General features: G+C 34.4%; 1 long non-coding RNA gene and 1 other non-coding gene across 3 annotated transcripts; one reads left to right on the forward strand and one right to left on the reverse strand.

Annotated features, from left to right (window-relative positions):
* The first annotated feature begins 2,251 nt into the window (after nt 1-2,251).
* On the forward strand, nt 2,252-2,358 carry LOC131019252 (small nucleolar RNA R71). The gene has a single exon (XR_009100172.1). It is a non-coding gene; the product is annotated as a small nucleolar RNA R71 (small nucleolar RNA).
* Nucleotides 2,359-8,471: 6,113 nt separating this feature from the next.
* On the reverse strand, nt 8,472-12,219 carry LOC131017925 (uncharacterized). 2 transcript variants are annotated; one of them, XR_009099929.1, is made up of 3 exons: nt 11,978-12,219; nt 9,308-9,371; nt 8,472-8,732 (listed from the first exon to the last, which is right to left on the reverse strand). It is a non-coding gene; the product is annotated as an uncharacterized LOC131017925 (long non-coding RNA). The 2 variants fall into 2 exon arrangements; XR_009099928.1 differs by lacking the exon at nt 11,978-12,219 and having other exon boundaries at nt 9,308-9,794.
* Between the last annotated feature and the right edge of the window lie 10,794 nt (nt 12,220-23,013).

A 23,013-nucleotide genomic window follows, 5' to 3' on the forward strand; every position in this document is an offset into this window, starting at 1 on the left:
CAGAAACACATGCTCCATGGTGGTGGTATGAACAAGGCGCGAGTTCCCGCATCTTCCAGGCTCAACACTGCACTAAACAAAGAAAACAAAGAAACAAAAAGAAACTAAACGAAAGGAAAACAAAACAAAGAAAAAGGTTGGGTTACCTCCCAACAAGTTCTTAATTTAACGTCTAGAGCTCGACGATACCTCAAAAACTCATGGAGGTCGGAAACAACACTCTAACCATTGGAAAGCTTTTCTACTCTTAGGTGCCCTCTCCACCAAAACACTTTTCTTGGCTCGGACATCCTCCACAAGCATTGCCCCCTTTTCATTCTTATTCCGAAAAATCCGGAATTTCACTTTCTTCTTCTTGGGGGTATGGGTTTTCAAAGACCCCCCATCATACTCCAAAAACAAACACTTCTCAAAAGTCAGAACTTCTTTTGGTTCTTGAGTTTTTTTCTTGGCTTCAAACTTGGGGAGCTCATTCTTCTCAACCTCTTCATCCTCCAAATTTGCTAGAAAACTGTCAGCCAAATTAATCACTTCATTCTGGGGAACTTCCTTTGGTGGAGGTTTCTGTGTGATACACTCCTCCAAAGGATCCTCTACAGCTGCAGGAAAAGCTATCAGAGAGTCGATCATGTTGCACTCATCCAACGGCGGCTCGGCTGGTTTTCTCATAGCATCATAGATAGATAGAGTCAATTTTTCATCATTGATTCTAAATGTGAGATCTCCATCCTGCACATCAATAAGCGCACGGCCGGTAGCTAGGAACGGACGTCCTAAGATCAATGGAGTATTCTTGTCCTCCGGCATGTCCAAGACTACGAAATCTGCAGGAAAAATAAACTGCTCCACCTGCACTAGGACATCCTCCACAATTCCCTTGGGATATGTGATGGAACGATCTGCCATCTGCAATGCAATAGAGGTAGGCTTGATATCTCCAATCTCCAACCGGTTGAAAATAGAGAGAGGCATCAAATTGATGCTAGCCCCTAAATCACAAAGAGCACGAGAGAAATTCTGTCCTCCCATCATACAAGCGATGGTAAAGCTGCCAGGATCCTTTTTCTTCAATGGTAGCTTTCTTTGTAGCACAGCACTGCATTCCTCGGAAAGATTTATCGTCTCATATTTCCCCAACTTCTTCTTGTTGGAGACTGCGTCCTTGAGAAACTTGGCATAGCCTGGCATATCTCTCAAAGCATCAAGTAAAGGAATGTTGATGTGAAGCTTTGAAAACATCTCCATGAACTTGGCTAACTTCTTATCCATCTTCGGCTTTGCCAGGCTATTCGGAAAAGGCGCTACAGGCTTGTACTCTGGCCTGGGAAACGTAGGAGTAGGATTGGGCTCCTTCACAGCAGCAGAACTCGATGCCTTAGAAGTAGGCGGCGAATCGCAAACAATCGTCTCCAAATCCTCCTCCTCAATGATCTCTACACCTTTTTCCTTTCCATCCTGCAGCTCTGGATGATTCTGATACTGAGTCCCGCTCCTTAGATGAATCGCATTACACTGATTTTTAGGATTGATCTCAGTGTTGCTAGGAAACTTTCCTGGTGTGTGCTGCGCAGCTGCTTGGTTGGCAATCTGACCAACTTGATTCTCTAACATTTGCACTTGTTTGGACAGTGCTGAAAAGTTTTGCTCCATGTTGAACATTTTGGTTCCCAAGTTTGCCGAGTTTGTCTCCATCTCGGTGACCTTCACCAAAACTTGCTTCATCATTTCCTCTATTGAATCTTTCTTTGGCTCATTGATGACTCCCCCACTAGAAATAGAAAATCCAGGTGGAGGCTGCAAAGCATTGTTGGGATTTGAATAGGAAAAATTTGGATGATTCCTATTATTTGGATGATACGGTGGATTTCCGCCCTGATGTCCTTGATAGTTTGGTCTATTGAATTGGTACTGCCGCTGGATGTAATTAGCATCTTCCAACTGTGACACATCAGGTAAACTCGGCTGCTGAGGAATTTTAGCTAGCAATGTCTTTCTCTCCAACTCATACTGCTTTTGAAGAGCTTCATATTTCTCCTTAAAATCATCTCTCTCCTCATTCACAGCTGCAATTCTTCTCGTGGAATTTCTGTCATTCGGCCATTGGTAACTGTTGGAGGCCATCTCTTCTATCACACGATACGCCTCCTTTGTATTTCTATGGAGAAGACATCCACCTGCAGTAGCATCCACCATACTCTTTGTTAGACCAGTCAAACCATTATAAAAGTGAATGATTTGCTGATCCTCTGTGAAACCATGTTGTGGGCATTTCCTGAGCAGCTCACGAAATCTTTCCCAGGCATCATGAATGGTCTCATCTCCTAGCTGGGAAAAATGAGAAATCTCTGCAATGATTTTCTGAGCTTTAGAGGCAGGAAAGTATTTTGCCAAGAAAGCTCTACACAAATCCTCTCATCCAGTAATAGCACCTCTGTCCAAACACTTGAACCATTCCTTTGCTCTATCTCTGAGAGAGAATCCAAACATCTTCATTCTGATGGCATCTGGTGGCACTCCATTCTGCTTAATAGTGTCGCAGATATCTAGAAACTGAGTGATGTGGACATGCGGATTTTCATCAGCCATTCCACTAAACTGTTCAGCTTGCACCATGTTTATCAATCCCGGCTTCAGTTCGACGTGGTAGCCTGCACAGTGGGTCCCCATCTGCCTCCTTGAAATTGATCAACCCTAGGCTGATACATGTGATTCAGTGGTGGCTCTGTTGGAGGAGCCCGGTTGCGCTCTCTTTCTTCATCTAGTTGCCTCTGAAGGTTTGTCACGACTTGCACAAGAGTTTGAAGGTCCATGTTATTCTCTGCCATTGCTTGCTTTTTCTTTTCGCGGTTGTCTCTTTTGTACTATTTTTCGATTTCCAAGTTCAAAGGTACTAGATGTTCATTTCCTTTGGATCTCGTGATCATGCACGCCTGAGACAACAAACAAAAACAGAAATTTAAAAACTAAAAAAAAAAAAAATTAAAACTTATAACGCCTGAAATAATGCTTAAGTCTAATCAGAAATATTAAAGTTAATTCTAAATAGTCCCCGGCAACGGCGCCAAAAAATTGATCACTAAATTATTAGCAACAAATTACCGCAACTAACACGGTGCAATTGCAGCACAAAATCAGTAACCGAGTATCGTATCCACAGGGACTATTATAACGAATTACTCTAAGTAATCCTAATTAAACTATAGTAATATTCAGGCAACGAAAGGTAGAGATTGGTTGACGTAAATTAAAACGCAAATAGAAACTAATAAAAATACGTAGATAAATTCAAATATGGAAAACTCTGACCCTAGGGATGTATTTTCACCAATCAACTACATGCATTCAACCTATTGATTTAATTACCAATTTTAATCCAACCCTGATGAAAGATCACTATATTATCCACAAGCGTCTCTAACGACCACCTATGAACGTAGATTAATTAATCCCTTTTCACATTCAAGACTCCAAGGAATAAATTAACTCCCAATAGCACATAAAGAATAGCTTCCTATAGCTTCACCTATCGCATTCAAGACTCAAGGCTAACACTATATCATGCATTCCTGAATCGGCTGAACAATTATCGCATTCAAGACTCAAACTGAACAGCTAAACATGTAAATCATTGATCAGATAATTCACAAGAGATTAAGCACCAGGAATCATGAATCATAAGTTGGAGGGCAAATTGATATCAATAAATCAAAAACACATAATCAATCAGCTATATACAAACCCTAGGTTCAGATTAAAAGACTAGACAGACATAATAAAATAAAACATAAACATAATTAATAAGAAAGCAATTGAAAGAACTGAATTAAATAAAACTCTGAATAAAACAATTGTAGCAGCTTGAATCTTCAATCTTGTGGAAATCCAATCCAAGCAGTAAAAACTGGAAAGCAATAAATATTCTAAAGCTATGAAACTGAAATATGAAAGTTGAGAACTGAAAACTAAAGCTGGGAACCCTAGATAGGTCAAAAGAAGACCTATTTATAGTACCAGGGTAAAATACAGAGTTTGAAACCCAGAAGAACTCCAAAAACGCGCAAAACTGAAAAATCCGGGTAGCCGGCGACCTGCCCGGCGACCCATCCGGCGATCATTGGCTCAAGCACAAAAATCCTTCATCTGGCGGCGATCGCCGCGTCTTTTCCAACGTTCCAGAAGATCCGGCGATCCAGGCGGCGGTCGCCGGTCAGGTCGCCGGAAATCCTTCTTCGGGCGGTGGTCAACGGTGTTTGACCGCCGGGTTCTGACTGCTGCGCGCGATGTTTTCGTTTCGGCCATAACTTTCTCGTCCGAACTCGGATTTGCGATCCGTTTGCGCTCACGAACTCGTATCGAGATGATCTACAACTTCTATTTCAGGACATTGTTCCAAATTCGAACTCAATAAATCTGCAAATTCCTTCAAAGTTCGAGTAAGAATCATGTTTCACAATATAAAGCAAATTAAGCACAAAACAATCATCCAACACTCAAATTCCTATAAAATTAACATCATAATAACATTAAAAACCATGGAAACATGAGTGTTATCAACTCCCCCAAACTTAATCCATTGTTCGTCCTCGAATAATGAGAAGAACACAAACAATAACACGAATGGGTAAGAACTCTAGCTCATAGATGCCTCCGAAAAATAAAGAATAATGGAATTCTCAAATCTTCAATAATCAAGCACAAAATTCACCAATAAACACAACCTATAGCAAAATCAACCTTGACATTCCAAACAATTGAATCTCACAAGGTATGTGTATCACTCAACTCTCAATTTGATGGAATATATAGGACGTGTATGCTTTCATCGAATTCAATGCAATGCAAGCACCAAAATGATACACTATCAAATAAGAGGGCAACTTCGAGTGTGCCTTACTCCAATGAGAGAGAGAATAATCAAATGAAGAAGAAGATAATTTTCATTTCAGATATCCTCACTCTGATACAAGTTACTGATATATAACCAAAATGGGCGACAAGCCCGTTGCCACTGCCACTAACAGATACTAATAACTGAAAAGAGAGAAGGCTAGAGGGGGGGACCAGCTGCTAAGGATTCTATCTCTAACTCAAAACAAAGTCCTTGAAATGTGATGGCAAAGCTTTCATGCGTATGGGCTTCCCTTCGGCTGCTGGGCCTCCTTCATTTGGGCTTATTTCTTCAGCCTCTTTAGTAATAGTATCATTCTCGAGCTCATCACCGTTGGGTCCTGTTGGTGTAACATTGTGGGTCGATAGAGGCGAGTGTGAGACTTTCAAATCAGTTGGGGGAATTGGCAGAGGAGCTCGCCTCAACTGCCGGAGATGTGGTGGATTACTGCAAGAGTCCCGACGAACTAGTCAACAACGTACCAAGGCGTAGTGACTCATCATCAAGATCTGCAATAAAGCTGGATGTCAGCCTTTTATACCTGTTGGTGAGAGTGGAGAGAATTTTGTCGACTGCTAGAGATTTAGTCGACTATTCTCTCCGTGTTGAAGATTTGAAGGATTTTGATGTAGATCTGAGAGTAGCAACAGAGCTGACTGTCAGCATTTCAATCCGGTTGTTGAGTTTAGCGGAGAGAATTAGGTCCTCAGTTGATTCTGCCAGTGTTGGTTTCAAGAGTGAAGATTTTGATGGTTTTAATGAAGATCTAAATTCAGTGAGACTGCAGACTTTCTACATTTCACACCGGTTGGGGAGATTAGCGAAGAGATATATGTCAACTGCTAAAGACTCAGTTGACAGCGTAGGACGACTGAATGATTCTCCAGCTGTTGCAACAGAGCTGATTGATAGCATTTCAAACCGGTTGGAGAGATTAGCGGAGAGAATTATGTCAGCTGCTGAAGACTCAGTTAGCAATGTAAAACGACTGAGTGATTCTCCAGCTGTTGGTTCATCATCAAGATATGCACTCAAGAGTGAAGATTTTGATGAAGATCTTGCTGTAGCAACAGAGTTGACTGTCAGCATTTCAAACAGGTTGGGAAGATTAGCGGAGAGAATTAAGTGGACTGCTGTTAGTTCATCATTAAGATCTTTACCGACAAGCAAGGATGTCGTGGTTGGTTTTGATGAAGATACGTTGCAGATAATGTCATGGCTTAGAAGCTATTCATCCGAGCTGCAAGTCCTCCCTATTGTAGGAATGGGAGGCATTGGTAAGTCCACACTCGCTAAAATTGTTTATGATGATGCATTCGTTACTTATCATTATGATTTTCACGGTTAGGTCACAATATCGAGAGATTACAATGTAGAAATCATTCTTTCAAATCTGCTTGCTTCGAAGAAAGGAAAGAGAATCCAAGCAGAGAGTGATTTACAATGCAAGGAGAAGGAGTCTGAAATTTACAAATACTGAAAAGGTAGGAGGTATCTCATTGTAGTGGACGACATTTGGAGTACGGAAGCTTGGGATCACATACAGAGGCTATTACCTGATGATAATAATGGAAGCCGAATCATGTTAACCACAAGGCTAAAGAATGTGGCTGCTTATGCTAACTCTTCGAGCCCAATCCATATGATGCGTTTCTTGGATGACCAACAAAGTTGGCGTTTGTTCCAGAAGAAGGTCTTCTGAGATCAAGATTGTCCTGTTGAGCAACAAGATATTGGGAAAAAATATGTAAAACGTTGTGAAGGACTGCCCCTTTCAATTGTTACCGTGGCAGGACTTTTATCCAAGATTGATAGAACTCCAAAGTTGTGGAAGCGAATTGGGGCAAATGATGGACAGTTGGAAACAATATTATTGTCTTTGAGTTACAAACACTTGCCTCGACATTTGAGGGAGTGTTTCTTGTATATGGCAGGCTTCCCTGAAGATTATGAGATTCGTGTCTCAGAACTCATCAAACTTTGGGTAGGTGAGGGCTTTTTGGAAGGTCGAGATGAATCTAAAACGTTGGAAGAGGTGGCAGAAGATGTTTTGGAGGTGCTGGTCGAACAAAGTCTAGTTTTGGTTACTAGCACGAAGAGTGATGGCAAAATCAAAAGGTGCAAGTTTCATAGTGTGGTTCGGGACTTTTGTTCAAGACAGGCTGGGGAAGAGAAGTTCCTTCTGCCTATTATGGATTACTTTCCTAATCCTATCGTGAGAAGGCATTTTCTTCCACAAGTGCTACAAAATCATCAACGCATAAGTGTTAGTTGGTATGATCTTGATCTTAAGGACTCTACGCATAGCTCATGCACCCGTTCTATTATATGTATTTCACAGAGAGGGTATAGGCCCAAAGGCTCTATAGGGAATTTTAAGTCACTTAAGGTCCTTCATGTTTTACGTAGAAATGATCATGCAATTTGGGAGTTAGGTCAAGTGTTTGATTTGATTCATCTTACTTACCTTGCTTCCCAAATTCCTAGCAATATTGTTCCTCCAGCTATATCAAAGCTTCATAATCTTCAGACTTTAATTATTTATAGATCGGAGGTTAGCTTGCCTGAGGAGATTTGGAAGCTGGAGCAATTAAGGCATCTCATCGCCTTTTCATTTCTTCCTATACCCGATCCAAAAGATCCAGCAAAGTCTTCTCTAAAAAACTTCCAAACACTTTCTCTGGCAACAAACTTTGTATTTAGTTCTAGTATGGTGCGTAAGTTTCGAAACATCAGAAAGTTGGAAATATGCTACTCGTTAGAGGAGAAGTTTCGTCCAAACTACTTTGATTTTGGTAGTCTTGGTTTGCTAAGTCGACTGGAGAAATTGAAATTGGAGACGCATTGTTCATTTCAACCGTGTCCCAAATTTAATTTTCCTGGATCGCTGAAAAAGTTGGAATTGAGTGGATGGCGGCTTCCTTGGACGTATATGATGGTTTTTGGCCGGTTGCCTTCTCTTCAAGTGTTGAAACTAAAGAACTATGCTTGCAGTGGGGAACTTTGGAAAACTATCGACAGAGGATTTGTGAAACTGGGACTTTTGCATATTGATGAATCAAATCTGCAGAACTGGACAACTGAAAGTAGCCACTTTCCGAGGCTCCAGCGCCTAATGCTTCATCGTTGTCCATATTTGTCTGAAATCCCAGTTGATATTGGAAAGATTCCAACACTTGAACTGATTGAGATCCATGATCATAACCAATCTCTTTTGTACTCGGCCACAGATATAAAAGCAAAACGAGATTGCCTACAAGTTAGTTTGAAGCATTTTTTATATGATCTTTCAAACTTGACTCTGTACTTCATATCATGTAAAAGAAATTTATAAAAGTTGAATGATTTGACACCATTTTTAGCAGCCATGTTTTTCTTTTTCAAGTGCAGAGGAGCTAGCCAACTTATCAGATATTCGACTGATGAAAGAGGCAGGGAGTTAAAAGTGAAATGGTTGGTGATGTTTGTTTAAGCATGAATTGTCACAGCCCACTATCCCAGTGACGGGTTAACCGGGGTTATGACTTGGGGTGAACAATAAGAAACGGAAATTAAAGGGGATTTGTTAAGTAACCAACATTAATAATAACAAACTAGTGATATATATATATATATATAACCGCTTGGGTAATTTACAAACGAGCCTGCCATAGCGACTAGACCCCAAATGAAAGTTAATCAAAATAAAAGAGTAATAAGTTCCACAATACAATAATAATTTCAGAGTGTTTGCAGCGGAAAAACGTGTGAGTTATGCATATGGAGATGCATACTCAAGGTTTCATTACATAACCATCAAAAGGGAAATCCGCTCAACACCAATCCATTCCATCGCGTGCTCAACCTGCACATTTAGAAATACATGCAGGGCTGAGTATAAAAATACTCAGTGGCATAGCCGAAAATACAACATGCATACATATATAAATTGTACTGCCAAACAGTAACACACATGGGTTTTCTTGAAAGACCTGCGCTTACTAAAAATATTTCTTTTACCTTCATAAAGTCTATCGGCCGATCATTTTCCTTCATATGATCCATATCTGTTCCTTTCTGTCACGCGCCGGGAAGGAGGCCTCCTTACCACGGACGCCAAGACCGGTCGCAAGCGACTCGCGGTCTCCATGAGTGTACATGTTAACCCTAGCTAGCGACCTTTGTCTAGCATAGGATCCCAATTGGATTTCCTATAAAGTTGGCGAACCAACACAGATAGGATACATATAAAAACATAAACATTTTTGGCAGTCAATCATTTCATAAACATTTTCATTTTCATTTCATAAGAGTCATTTATCATTTGGGCATAATAATAAACTGAAATTAACAGTTAAAATCATCTCATGCATATATTCGTATAAAAGGCCTACGACACGCAGGGGATCTCTATATACGTATAGTAAAAGTAATGCCCACCTCAAACGTTCTTAAGCTAGCGTGGAGTCGCTTATTCTTCGGCTTCACTTCCTGTCGCCCGGACCTTTATTGATGAAGAGTCGGTAAGTTCGTGAAGAAAATTGTCACAAGACAAAGTCTAATTCTACGTGCTTAGGGTATCTTTTAGTGTTTTAGGGTTCTAGCATCCATAAGTCGTTTCGATTAAAACAATCAAAAACCAACATAACATCGACTAACCACATAATATCACGTAACCACATAACAAACGAAATAAAAGAATTCAACATCCTTAAACTTAATATCATTTAGAAATTCACATGTTCACATAAAAAATAATAATCATGCACCATCTTGTAACATTCTATACATTTCATTTCCATGTAAATAAATACGAAATTCCATTATTCATTTATAAATGACTTAAATAAGCATTTTAAACTCCATTAAAATGGAATTAATTTAAAACATTTTAATCCTTTTAAAATCCATACTCATAAAGCCTTAACTCATGCTCTTATCTAGGGCTGTCTAAATGGTTATCGGATTTTGGGTATCCAATTAACCGAACCGAAATTCCCGGGTTTGGGTATCCAATAACCGAAAATTTCGGGTAATGGATCGGTTTCGGTTATTGTTTTTTTGGAAATTTCGGTTATCGGTTAACCCGAAAACCGATCGGGTTAACCGAATAACCGAAAATTATTTTATTAATTATTTAATATATATATTATCAATATATCATATATAATATATTATATATTTGTAAATTAATATATATATATATTTGTAAATTATTTAATATATATATTTGTAAATTATTATTATTATTATTATATATATATATATATATTATATATAATATATTTGTAAATTTACATATATATTATATATTTACAAATATATTATAAATTTGTAAATTTATAATATATATTGGTAAATTTACAAATATATTATATATATAATATATATTATATATTTACAAATATATTATATTTGTAAATTTACAAATAATTTACATATATATTATAATATATTTACAAATATATTATATATTTGTAAATATATATTATATATTTGTAAATTTACATATATATTATATATTTGTAATTTCTTTTAGAGTAGATAGAGCAAAAATTATTTGAATTTTATTTTTTAAATGGGTATTTCGGATACCCAAATAACCCAATTGGTTAACCGAAGCGGGTATTGGGTAACCGAACTTCTAAAACGGTTCGGGAACGGTTATTGAAATTAGGCAATTTCGGGTTCGGGTAACCGAAAATTCGGGTACGGGTAACCGAACCCGAACCGATCGATAGCCCTACTCTTATCTCATATTCTATCTCCTTACTCCACTCTATATAAACTCTCCACTCATCTCAAATCCTTAAGTTCAAGGATAGGTTTCAAGAAAATCATGGTTCTAAGTCTCGATTTATCTCTCATATAAGGCTCGTCTAATCTCATTCAAACACATAGGCAACACAACACATAAGGCACATAAGAATCACAATCAAACATCATTAAAACATGCTCTGTTTTTACACTGATTCAACTTTAAAATTTAATCTGTTCTGACTCCGACATTTCCTGGACTCGAGACTCATACCGAAAGAAAGATCTTCGAGTCTAGTTTCATATAAAAAAAAGTAGAGTCGAAAAATCCAAGTATTTTGAGAGATATGACGTTTTTACCACGATCTACCATATTCGGCAGTTTTGAGCAATCGAAAACTTGGATTTTTTAAAACTAGTAAACGTTGTCAAACTGGGCTCAACTTTGGTGGATATCTAGATAAAACAATAAGATTAATACCATAAAAATTTGGAAAGCTAGATCACACAGGAAGCTACTGAAATGAATGACTCTTTCCCCTGTTCTCTGAAATTCTCGGTAGTAATGTGCAGTTTGGGTTTTGCATTTTAAAGAAATATCAAACGAAGTTGGGTACTCAAGACTCATGTAGGGACTTGCTATAAAATTTCCAAAGCTATTAGACATCGACAAACCGTCGATCACAGTAGGTCAGTAGGCCTACGAGATTTACCAAAATCTCATCTCAAACTCTTTAAATGCTCAAGATTATATACTTAACTGATTTCACACAATTAACACATAGATTTATTAATAACCCTAGTTTTTATTAAACTAAATCTTTTGAAAATATCACTAATCATGTATAACCTATTGATCAAATCATAGATCTAACATCCTAGGTTACCAATTAGCACAAATCAACGTCATAAAACAAGATCACATATAGATACACATGTATGTCATCTTCTTCCTCAAACTAACACTTTTCATTTTTCACTTCTCAACCTCAAGCTTCAATCTCATCCATCATTAATCATCTAGATAATCTCATAAACTCAAATCCATCATCAATACATCAATTGATCCATAGGATCTCAACATCCCAAATTTTAGGTAAACTAATCTAATAGAAAAATCTATATCTCATGGCTAATCATCAAGATATTCATATATATCAACTCAATAATCATCAATAATCATATAACTCAAGCCAATTCAAGAAAATAAACAACAAAATTTCGTAGGGTCTCAAGCCCCAAATTTTCGAAAATTTCATAGAAATAAGTTGGGTGATTTTCTTGCTCAATCATGATCATATACTCACATATAACATCATACAAGTTAGATCCATGGATTAAATGATCACTTACCCAAACTTACACCAAATATCAAACTTTCTCTCTCTAGCTTTGAAGCCAATCTTCAAGGATTCTCTTGAATTCAATGAGATTGAAGGTGTTTAGGCAAGATTTAGTGGTGGATTAGTGTGTTTGGTATGATTTTAGGAAGCTCCGAAGGTTTCATTAATGGTTGACAATGGAGGAAAGTGAGAGATGAGGGAGAGAAGGTGGTGGTCGAAAGTGGGGGAGAAGGAGAGAGAGAATTGCTTTGTAAGATATGGATTGATTTGGTAATCTTATGAAAGATTTGTAAATCTTAGAGAATATATGGCATTAAATGCCTTAGTCTCTCTCTCTAATCTCTACACTCTCTCAAGCAATCCACTTGGCAAGTGGGTAATTAAGCACATGCTCAAAGGGTTAAAATAATCATGTGTGTGTAAGGTAGTAAGTGATGTAGGAATAAACCATGTATTAAAATCATGAAAGACTAATTACTAATTAATGAATTGCTATAACACAAAACTCTTGTGACCAAAATTTAAAATAAATATGGCACTAATATTAGTGCACTCACTCAATTAAAATATTCCTCATCATAGGAAAAATAATTTGAAAATATTTTGTTTGGAAAAAATTTCCATAAACCGGCATCATTCGATTTCTTGGTAAAAATAAACTGCACTTGCTTTGGAAACTTAATTAAAATTCCAAGTGCTATAATCCTCAAATAAAAATCATAATAACTTGCTCATAAAGACACAAGTAACGAAAATCACATAATCAATCAGTCACGTAATTTCACATAATATGTTAGGTCCGGGGGGGGGGTCTCGAATAGGTGTATGGGGGGGGGAATACACCTATAGGCTATTTTTAGTCTATCTACCAACCTCAATCAGAGGGATCTCAGTCAGAGATAGAAAAGAAACTTTACAAGCAAACCAGACACCTGTTTAACCGAAATTAGTTTTGACCAACAGGGTTGACGACTGATACTGAAAGCTCTTCAGTAAAGAGTTATCCGTTAAGTCACAAGAACTTAACTGATCCACGTAAGGGCTTCAGTCGTGTTTGCAAAGATAGAGATGATATCACTCTTCCTTACTATCAGAGGATAGTTCAGTCAGATTGATATCACACGCAGCGGAAATTAAACTTAGTTTCGAATAGCCTCGGTGGAGCAGATAGTTGGATTAAGGTTTCTCTAGCAGTTAGTCAGTGTTCAGTTTTATCAATAGAAATAGCACAGTTAAGAATGTAAAACTGAAAGCTGTAAATAACACAGAGACTTTTACGTGGTTCGGAAAAACTCTTTCCTACATCCACGGCTGGTTGATCAGACCAACAATCCACTCCGCAAGTGCTTGCCTGGTGCACTGCAAACCGTGAACTGAAGATAAACTCTCTTCAGCACCTACACACCTCGCGTAGGATTTCTCCACCTACACACCTCGTATAGGATTTCCGCACCTACACAACTCGCGTAGGATTTCCCTGCTAAGCACACCTCGTGCTCAGACTTCTCTTTCAGAGTTCAGAGTACCTTCCTGAATCTCCGAATCACTCAAACACTCTTATGGGGGAGAGGTTTAAACGTGTGCCAACTATACTTACAAAGAACAAGTTCTTTGAAGCAAGTTTGACCTTTGGCTTCTGAGTACACAGAATATATGCCTAGGGTCTAAGAGAATGTATGTAATCAGCAGTGACTGATTTTGGCTTTGAAATTCTCTTCTTCGATTCAAGCTTTGAGCGGTTAAGCTTTGGGCTGAGTAGCTATTTCGGCAGAGCTTCAGCTTATGTTGTTGAATCGGTGAAGATTGAAGTGATCCTCGAGCGCTATTTGTAGGAGAACTCTTGAATAGATCCGTTGGCGTAAATCGTCCTCAAGATTTCTTCCGTTGGAGAGCAATTCGAATTTGGGCTGAGGCTTCAATCTTCGAGGTTCCTTGTCTGTGTGGAAACGGCTCTTTTTGAACGACAGGAGATGTGACATCTCTGAAAAGTAACCACCAGATAGGAATGACCTCTGCAGAGATAAGATATTGAGATATCTCTGCATTTAATGCGGCTGTACTTGAGCGTACGTGGCTTCCTCTGAATGTTGGAAGATCAGTCCTAGGAGGAATGTTCAACTGATACTTGACTTTAGTATCAGTCTATGGCGCGCATTAAATAATCAGTCTTCAACTGATTCTTCAACTGATACTTCAGTTGGTAACTCCAGTCTTCAGTCTTCAGTCTTCATTCTTCAGTCTTCAGTCTTCAGTCTTTGACACCGCAACTAAACTAGAAACGAACTCTAACACTTGAGTTCAAAACGATTCTAGTCTATTACATTTAAGTCCTATGAATTTTGGTATCATCAAAACAAGGGTTAGGATATTCCACAAGGTTCCCAACATAATATCACGTCAAAGCAGTCGGCAAACACAGACAAACTAGACGTCTCTTCGACCGACTTTTTTTTATCAATATTTTTCACTCTTTCTTTCTCGACTCTATTTCCAACTCATTATTCCTATTTTCTTAATAGGACAGTCAATCTCTCTGACATCTCAGTACTCTCAATAGTGTTAAGACATTATCTCACAACTAGGGATGGCAGTGGATCTTGGACCCGGTCCAGATCCGTGGATCCAGATCCGTTTTTATGGATCTGGATCTCAATTTTTTGGACCCGACGGATCTGGATCTTGAAATTTTAGATTCGGATCCGGCCCAGATCCGACCCGTGGATCCGTTTTATTTTATATATTTTTTTTATATTTTATATTCAGTTTACTAATAATATTAACTAAATTAAAAATAATAAATAAATTATATTCAAAAGAATAAAAACTAAAAGTAATTAGATAAAAGTATTTTGTGTTATATTTTTCATGATGTAAATTAGATGTTGTTGATTTTGTGATTTTTTTTAATATAATTTTAAAATAGTAGATCCATGGATCTGGACCCGTAGACCCGCGGATCTGACGGATCTGGATCTAGATCCAAATTTTTCAGATCCACGGATCTGGATCTAGTATATGAAAACAGATCTGGATCTAGTATTGGCCAGACCCGGTCCAGATCCAGCCCGTTGCCATCCCTACTCACAACATAGGGAAAAGTACGGGGTGTTACATGTACTATCAAATTTAGATAAAATTCATGACTTCATGCATAATTTAAAATTCATGTGGCTCATATAAGTACACTTAACTCACCAATTAAAACTTATGCACCGCATTTATAAAAATTTTCTTTAACTAAGCACATTAAAACACATATATAACGATTAAATCACATCAGATAAATCAAACCAGTTTTATTATTAATGGATGTCAAACCCTAATTATTAATAATTAAGCCCTTAATCAGGGATTAAAAGTCGGGGTATGACATGAATAGTTGATAAGCTCCTACTTTTTTGCAAGCTAGCTAGTTTAAAATAAATATGAATGTTGTATACTGCGTTATCATGTGTTTCTCAAAGTTGAATGTATGCGTGGATTGACATTATTGTTTACATTATTTTACTTTACAAACAGTTGTCCTTGTGGCAAAGTAGGCCTCTCAACAATCAATTTGGATCTTCTATTACATTATAATGTGATCACATCTTACGTACATTTATAGATAACTAGCAGAGTAAACGTGCGTTGCACGTGTTATGCTTGATAGTTTAATATTATGCTAAAAGTTAACATCATACTTAATGCAATACTCAAAATATCATTATAAAAATGATTGTGAATAAAATTTGATATTACCTATTGAATTGAAAAAAGTCAAATATTGCTCGTAGCTAAAAAATAAAAAAGTAAAAGCAAATACGTCAACTACTAATTAGTCTAAACTATTAAATGTGAATCTATATTCACATCAAATCTTCTCTACTTTGACTTTGATGGTCGGAGAAAATTTCTTTCTCTTATTCTTGCTTGCAGAGATAAATTTTTTCAATGTGCAATCATCATCTTTATCGTCATCGCTTGTAATGTCAATATAATCATCAAGAAGTTTTCTTGTGATTTTTCGTTTCCCTCTTCCTTGCACTTCATGAGGCTGCACTTGTAATTCCGCCACTCCAGTTTGCTTGGTTTTTTTAGTTTTTTTTTTTTTTTTTCTCCCACTTCCTTTGACATGGCCTTCTTGCCTATTTTTTTTCTTTCTATTTTTTGGTTTTGTCTTGGGTTCCTTCTTAAATATTTCTTCCCTTCCTTTTTCATGATCTTTTGATTCTTCAATTGATGGTACCATCGATTTCATTACAGCATTCATCAGGTCACATTCTATCTTTTGGATTGCAGTTGCTATAAGATTTAGCTTTCCCCTATCATCGACTTTTGCATGCTTTATAGTAGTCATAAACCGTATTTCTATTGAATTTTGAGCAGCCAAACCTCTATAGTATGTAGAACTGTTTTTGGTCCTACAACGTGTTAGTTATCTCTTATTCTTCTCCTGATATATACTTCTTTCTAGTTTAATTTTCATCCTATCTTATTAGTAGTAAATACTAAAAAAGAAGAAGGAATTTGTGTTTCTATTATTTTCTCTACTCACTAAACCTCTGCACAAATTAGTTTCATCTTACTAATCCAGGAATCGTTTGCTTCATATTCTGTGATAAAGTTTGATCCCTCTGTCCCATAACAAATGTCCGCTTTTATTTTGACACAAGAATTTAGGTAAGTATAATTAAATAGTAAAAAGATAAAAAGTGGTGATGTCACGACCGGACTTAATTAAGGATAATTAAGCCGGGAAACCATGACCAAGGGTTGGAGATAAGAAGCGGGATAGAAAGGGGTTGAACGAATAAGAAATAAACAATGAGGAAACTTACTTAATCATTAATAATGACGGAAACATTTACAACAGAGTTGGAGTCGAAATGACTCAGTCAAACTAGTAAGTTCGGATAGCTCCGACTTAGCCAAAATAACATGAAGTTCTTTTGAGTTCGCAGTGGAAGAAGGTTCTGATTTCATGTATGACTGCATATAATTATATCATTATATTTTACTAAAGCCTAACTAACTATCACATAAGTAGCTCATCACGAAGAATCTTCAATTTATATTAATCTTTATGTATATAAAAAGCAAAGTAAATATAATTTCTTTCAATTTGAAGGACATAATTGGAATTGGAGTGAAAATTACCCACTAACAAATTAAAACTGTCAAAATTGATTACCCATTAATCTCCTTAATTAAAACTGCCGAGAATTAGCATATTTATTATCTATTTAGTTTTCTTTTAATCTATTACATAATAAAGTAGTTATTCTTCTTCAAACTATATATTGAATTTCAAACTTCAATAAATTTATATTTTTGTATAATTCTAATATTTTAATTTTTTAAATTATGTATTTCTATTTATTTTATAGTATTAAAATTTATTAATAGGACATTATGTAATTATTAACGTTACAATTTATTATGAACCGATAACTCAATAATCTCATCCAACTAATTAGATATATTAATTATTTTTTAAATTATAAATTATAATTGCATGTACATGTATTTTCCCAAACACTTATTCAGTTTTGTGTTGGGAAGCCCCAATTGTAAATATTAAGAACTTAGTATTTATTTGAAAATATTTAAAACTGAGGGTGAAAGTGAAAAATAAGTATACAACTTCATGAGTTCGAAATAAGCGGACTCAATTCATAATTTATTTTGCAATTACCCTTTCTAATTGTAACCATTGAATTTCTGTTGAATTATTGTTGGTTTTTAAATAAAACATTTTTACTTTTAATGCATGCTATATTAAAAAAATTATAACAATTATTTTGGCGAATATGTAAATAAATTTATATATCTTTTGATTATTAATATTTCAAAATTATCTAGGTTTATTTCATTAATTGTTTTGAATACACACACACACACACACATATATATATATATATATGGTTAACGTTCTTTAAATAATGAGTGTATCTATTTTTATTGAAGTCATTAATCATTTATATAAATTAAATAATATTAAAATAATTATAGATTAAAATCTAGCAACAAATAAATAACGTGGAGTAAACTAACCAAAACAGGAAATTAGTGATTACTTATTATGTAGTTAAGTTTTCTAAATATGTTGAAAGTTTTCCCTCAAAAAAAAAAATATGTTGAAAGTTAATGAAATTAAAAGTTAAATAGAAAAAATTATGCATAAGTTACAACATAAAATTTTAAAAATTCAAATTAGAATTAAGTGTTCATTTTTAAGAAGGGATTATATCATGGTTCTAAAAAAATTACAAAATAAATCATGAATTTATATTCATTTTGTAATTTCGATCTCACTTTTAAACATTTTTAAATAAAAAATCAAATCTTTCTAAATTTTGCAGTTGAGGCTTCTCCAATTTCTTTATTTTTTTATTAATGTATGTATTTTTTTGTATCTATACAATTATCTGTGATAGGTATTAAATTAAGTTCAAATATCTTTATGTGTTTATTAATATCTCAAAAATATGTGTTGAGATATAGTTTGTCAATGACCAATATGCTTAATAGCAACAATTTTCATCCCTTAAATTATACATGAAGTTTTTTAGTGAAATTATAGTTTTGCTTAATGAATTTTTGGTCTAGAGTTTGATTTTCATAGGTTGATTTTTTTTTAATTCATCATTTTCACACCAAATCCATAATGTTACATAACAAATTCATATAAAACTTATTTTATACGATAAATCTGGTTTAATTTGTATAATTATAAAATCTCCTTGTATAAGTGATACAATATCTATTATATAGACGCATGTTATATTTTTGTATAAATTACATTGATTATATTAAAATATTAGATCACTCTGCAGAAAATAATTTTGGTATCATTTTATTAGTTTATATTAATATCACAAAATATATATAAGCACATTTTACGCGAGTATAAATTCACATTCACCGCGCATAGCGCGGGAGGTACACTAGTGAATTAGTAAACAACGGAGGACTCAATTACGAATTAGCTAGGACAAATTGCAGTATTCAAATCAAAATAAGTATGACACTTTCTACAAGTTCGATCCAATTTATTGTGCGTGGATTCAGAATGATGATAATTTAACATATATCTATCACTAATCCTTCGTTTTTATTATCCCAAATCATCATAATATTGTATATGAGTCTTTTAAAATTTTCAAACGCTGCCTTTAATTATTTATTGTTGTCACGTTAAGAATCATGATTAAGAGACTCTTGGCAAGTTGGCATTGCCACCGACCTTCATGTTTGTTGTCATAACAGAATAAATATTTATTTGTATGATTTTGAAATTTATATACTAATTATAAACAAGGATGCTACATTGCGCAAAACAAGTCAGGTATTTTCTATAGGATATGTGTACAAGCTTCTAAGTATTTATATTAAGGATATATATATATATATATATATATATATATATATATATATAGAGAGAGAGAGAGAGAGAGAGAGAGAGAGAGAGAAGGGTTCAACAGAGAAGCTAAATATTGTGGAGAATAGAGAATTCGTAAAATAAAAACGAACAGATCTATAATTTTAATGAACAGATCAATGTACCGCATGAACAGAAATTTGCCCCGGGTTCGAATCCTGCTGGTGGCGAGTTTTTCTATATTTTTACTAAATACGTCTGTTCATTAGTTATGTTGATCTGTTCGTAAACTATATAGATTTGTTCATGATGAATAAAAAGATAATTCTCTGTTGAACTCAACCCTATATATATATATATATATATATATATATATATATATAGGGGCGCGCTCCAGTGAGACCCCCTATTTTTCGTGTAACATGAGTACAATGAATAAGACATATAATACTAATGAACAAAACGTATATCTAATGAACAAGATGTATATATTGATGAAAAATAAAATTTAAAAAATTCGTAATGAATAAGACATATATACTGATGAACAGGGCCGTATATATTGATGAACAATGCAGTATATACTGATGAATAACAAAATTTAAAATATTCTGCTCCTTCCAGGATTCGAACCCTGCGAAAAAAAATCACCCTCCAGATACAATATCAGCCATAAGATTGATAAAATAAACGCACCAAATCGTGCCCTAGATCTCACTAAAATTAGGGGGTCTCATTGGAGCGGCCCCCTATATATATATATATATATATATATATATATATATATATATATATAGGGTAGGGCTATTCAATGAACTGCTCTTAGTCTATAAAATAAGACTTAATTTTGAACATAGATTATATCCTAATCAACGGTTGTGATCATTTTTTTGGTAGATTTAATAATTCATTAAATTTTGCATAATATTCATAATGTTTGTGGCGGAAGGGTATTTTTGACATACACAGTTGACCTTCCAAATCTATGCCTACACCTTCCGATTCTCACTCCCAATTAAATAGAGAATTTAAGATTTGAAATGATTGTTACTTGATTTCTTCACGGGAGTGATGCTTGTGAGGAGTAAATGATTTCTACCAATAAATTGAACCGAATCATTTCGTAGATATGGATACAAATTTGGAATTTTGATTTAGATATGGATAAAAATTTGGAATTGTGATTTAATGTGACTGCATAAATTTTTCATTGTAAGTGGATGAATTTTTCACGGTAAATGGATGAATTTTTTTATTGTAAGTGATCGTTGGGTTTCGTAATTAACGGCTGGGATTACATTTTTTGTGTATTGTATAGTTCATTAAATAAATAAAAAAATTCATACGAATTTGTTGCTGAAGGGTATGATGAGTGCCTGATTGCATGAATTGTTTTTGGTTCATGTATGAATTATTTGTTGTAGCCTCACCCTATATCTGGAGCATGAATTATTTTTTATTTTATGTATGAATTTTTAATTATTGCATGAATTATATTTGGTTTATGTATGAATTTTTACGTTTTGAGATAGTCTGATTGCATGAATGTGTTTTGGTTTATGTATGAATTATTTTATTATAGCAAACGTGAGTAAATGTGGAGAAATGCAGTTATGGAATGTTATAATGTATAAAACTTGAAATAATGAATAATGAATTTGATTTTTTGGCTCTGTTAACAAAAATGAGAGAACAGACGTGAGAGAGTATGGAGAATGAAGGTATGGAATGTTATAATATATAAAACGTGATCCCTTAAATTGTGGGAAAGATATTTATTAAAAAAATGTAATTATTATGTTAACCTCTCCAAGAATCTGCGTTGATTAATACTAATATATTATAACAAGATCTAGCCGTCTATTTCACATAAATCAAGCGTTAATATTGAGTCTTATATTATAGGCTAAGAGTGGGTTTTATAATCACCACATATCACACAACATGAGCACAAATCAAAATATTTTTTTAATTAATATATTTGTATTTATATATTGCAGCTAATGAGGTGTATAGACAAAGAGGAAATCTACTAAAGCAAAAGAAATGTAAACGAAATGCAAGTGATTTGAATTACATTCTTTTAAGATAAAAATATGTTTAATACATTATGATAAACTATCAATGGTTTTTTTAATTATACTATTTATCTATTTAGGTTCATTTCTACATGAATTGAAAAAGGTGTCTGATTGCATTCAGTGTGCTGCTAGAAGATTTTAATATGAACCTCATACTTTTTGTTGTGATAATGGAAAAATTAAATTTGCATTTTCTGAAGTTCCTCAGGAGTTGGATGAATGATTTACAGCCCAATCACAAGAAGTTATTAGCTTCAGAAAGAATATTCGTGCTTATAATAATATATTCTCATTTACTTCATTGGGTGTAAAATTGGATAAAGAATTCAATCTGCAAGATAGGGAGTTTATTCTTTTCGACAATATACATCTCCAGCGTTTTTTCAACTATACTTTTACGACATACAAAGTGAGGTTGAGAACAAAATTAACATAATGCAAAATTAAATTTTGTCAAAAGCAGTTGTAAAGATGCTCATGAAAATTTTAGAAATCAACCCGTATGTAAAATTCTTTCAAAGATTGAAAGATTATCCTTCAATAGACAATGTTTAGCTTCATATTTCTAAAGATGTTAACTTAGATCAACGAGTATATAATTCTCCACATGCAGATCAAGTTGCAGCTTTATGAGTTGAGGGAAATAATGAAAATATCCCATTAGAGGCGGATATTGTAGTTCATGCTCATTCCGGTGACAGACATAGAATAAAGCATTATTATGGATATTACGATTCATTGCAATATCCACTGGGCGAAACAGGTTGGCATCAAAATATAAAAAAGATTGATCCAACGTCTTCAGTTCGTAACACAAATTCTATTTTTACTTCTACTTTATTAGCAAGAACCATAAATGCCGGCGATATTATCTCCAATGAAGAACAAAGTATCTCTATTAACTTTTTATAAATTGATTGGTGATTAACATAGTTAAATAGCTATCATATCTTATATTTTTATAATGTTTATAATTGATTTTACTAATTTGATAAATTGTAGTATTAAACTTTTGGATTTTAGCATGTGAATAAAATAAAAATATATTTTGAAGTCTTCTTGCTCTTACCACTAACTACCGATACATGAATGACCTGAATTAATAAAGTGTTGATTTGTATTTAAAGTGTTCAGGTGATAATGAATACATTTAATTAAATTTCTAGACTTAGTTTGAATGGAAAATCTTTTGGTTGTTAATTGGTTTGAGATTCTTTTATATAATTAAGGAATTGTTGACCAAAACAAAAGGAAAATTATTTTCTTAGCAAATTAAAAAAAAAAACTATAACAACGTGTGTATAGTATAGGCAAATGTTTTTATATTTAATTTGATGTTTCATGTACTATAATTTGTTCATAACCTTTATGAAACAACTATACTTAATTTTATTCAACATTCCTCGCAGATCTGAAATTGTAGAAATATCTTTATGGGAAGATATGACGAAAAATGAAGGAGACGACCTTCAACAAATAATTGGATAGAAGCCAATTGTTGCGATTACCCATGCGACCATGTCGTTGCAAAAAGGAAATTTGGTAACAAACATATTATATATATTTTCTTAAAATAATACTTACATTTTTTTACTTGTAAAA

The sequence above is a fragment of the Salvia miltiorrhiza genome, chromosome 3, assembly GCF_028751815.1.
Source record: "Salvia miltiorrhiza cultivar Shanhuang (shh) chromosome 3, IMPLAD_Smil_shh, whole genome shotgun sequence".
Classification (NCBI taxonomy): Eukaryota; Viridiplantae; Streptophyta; class Magnoliopsida; order Lamiales; family Lamiaceae; genus Salvia; species Salvia miltiorrhiza.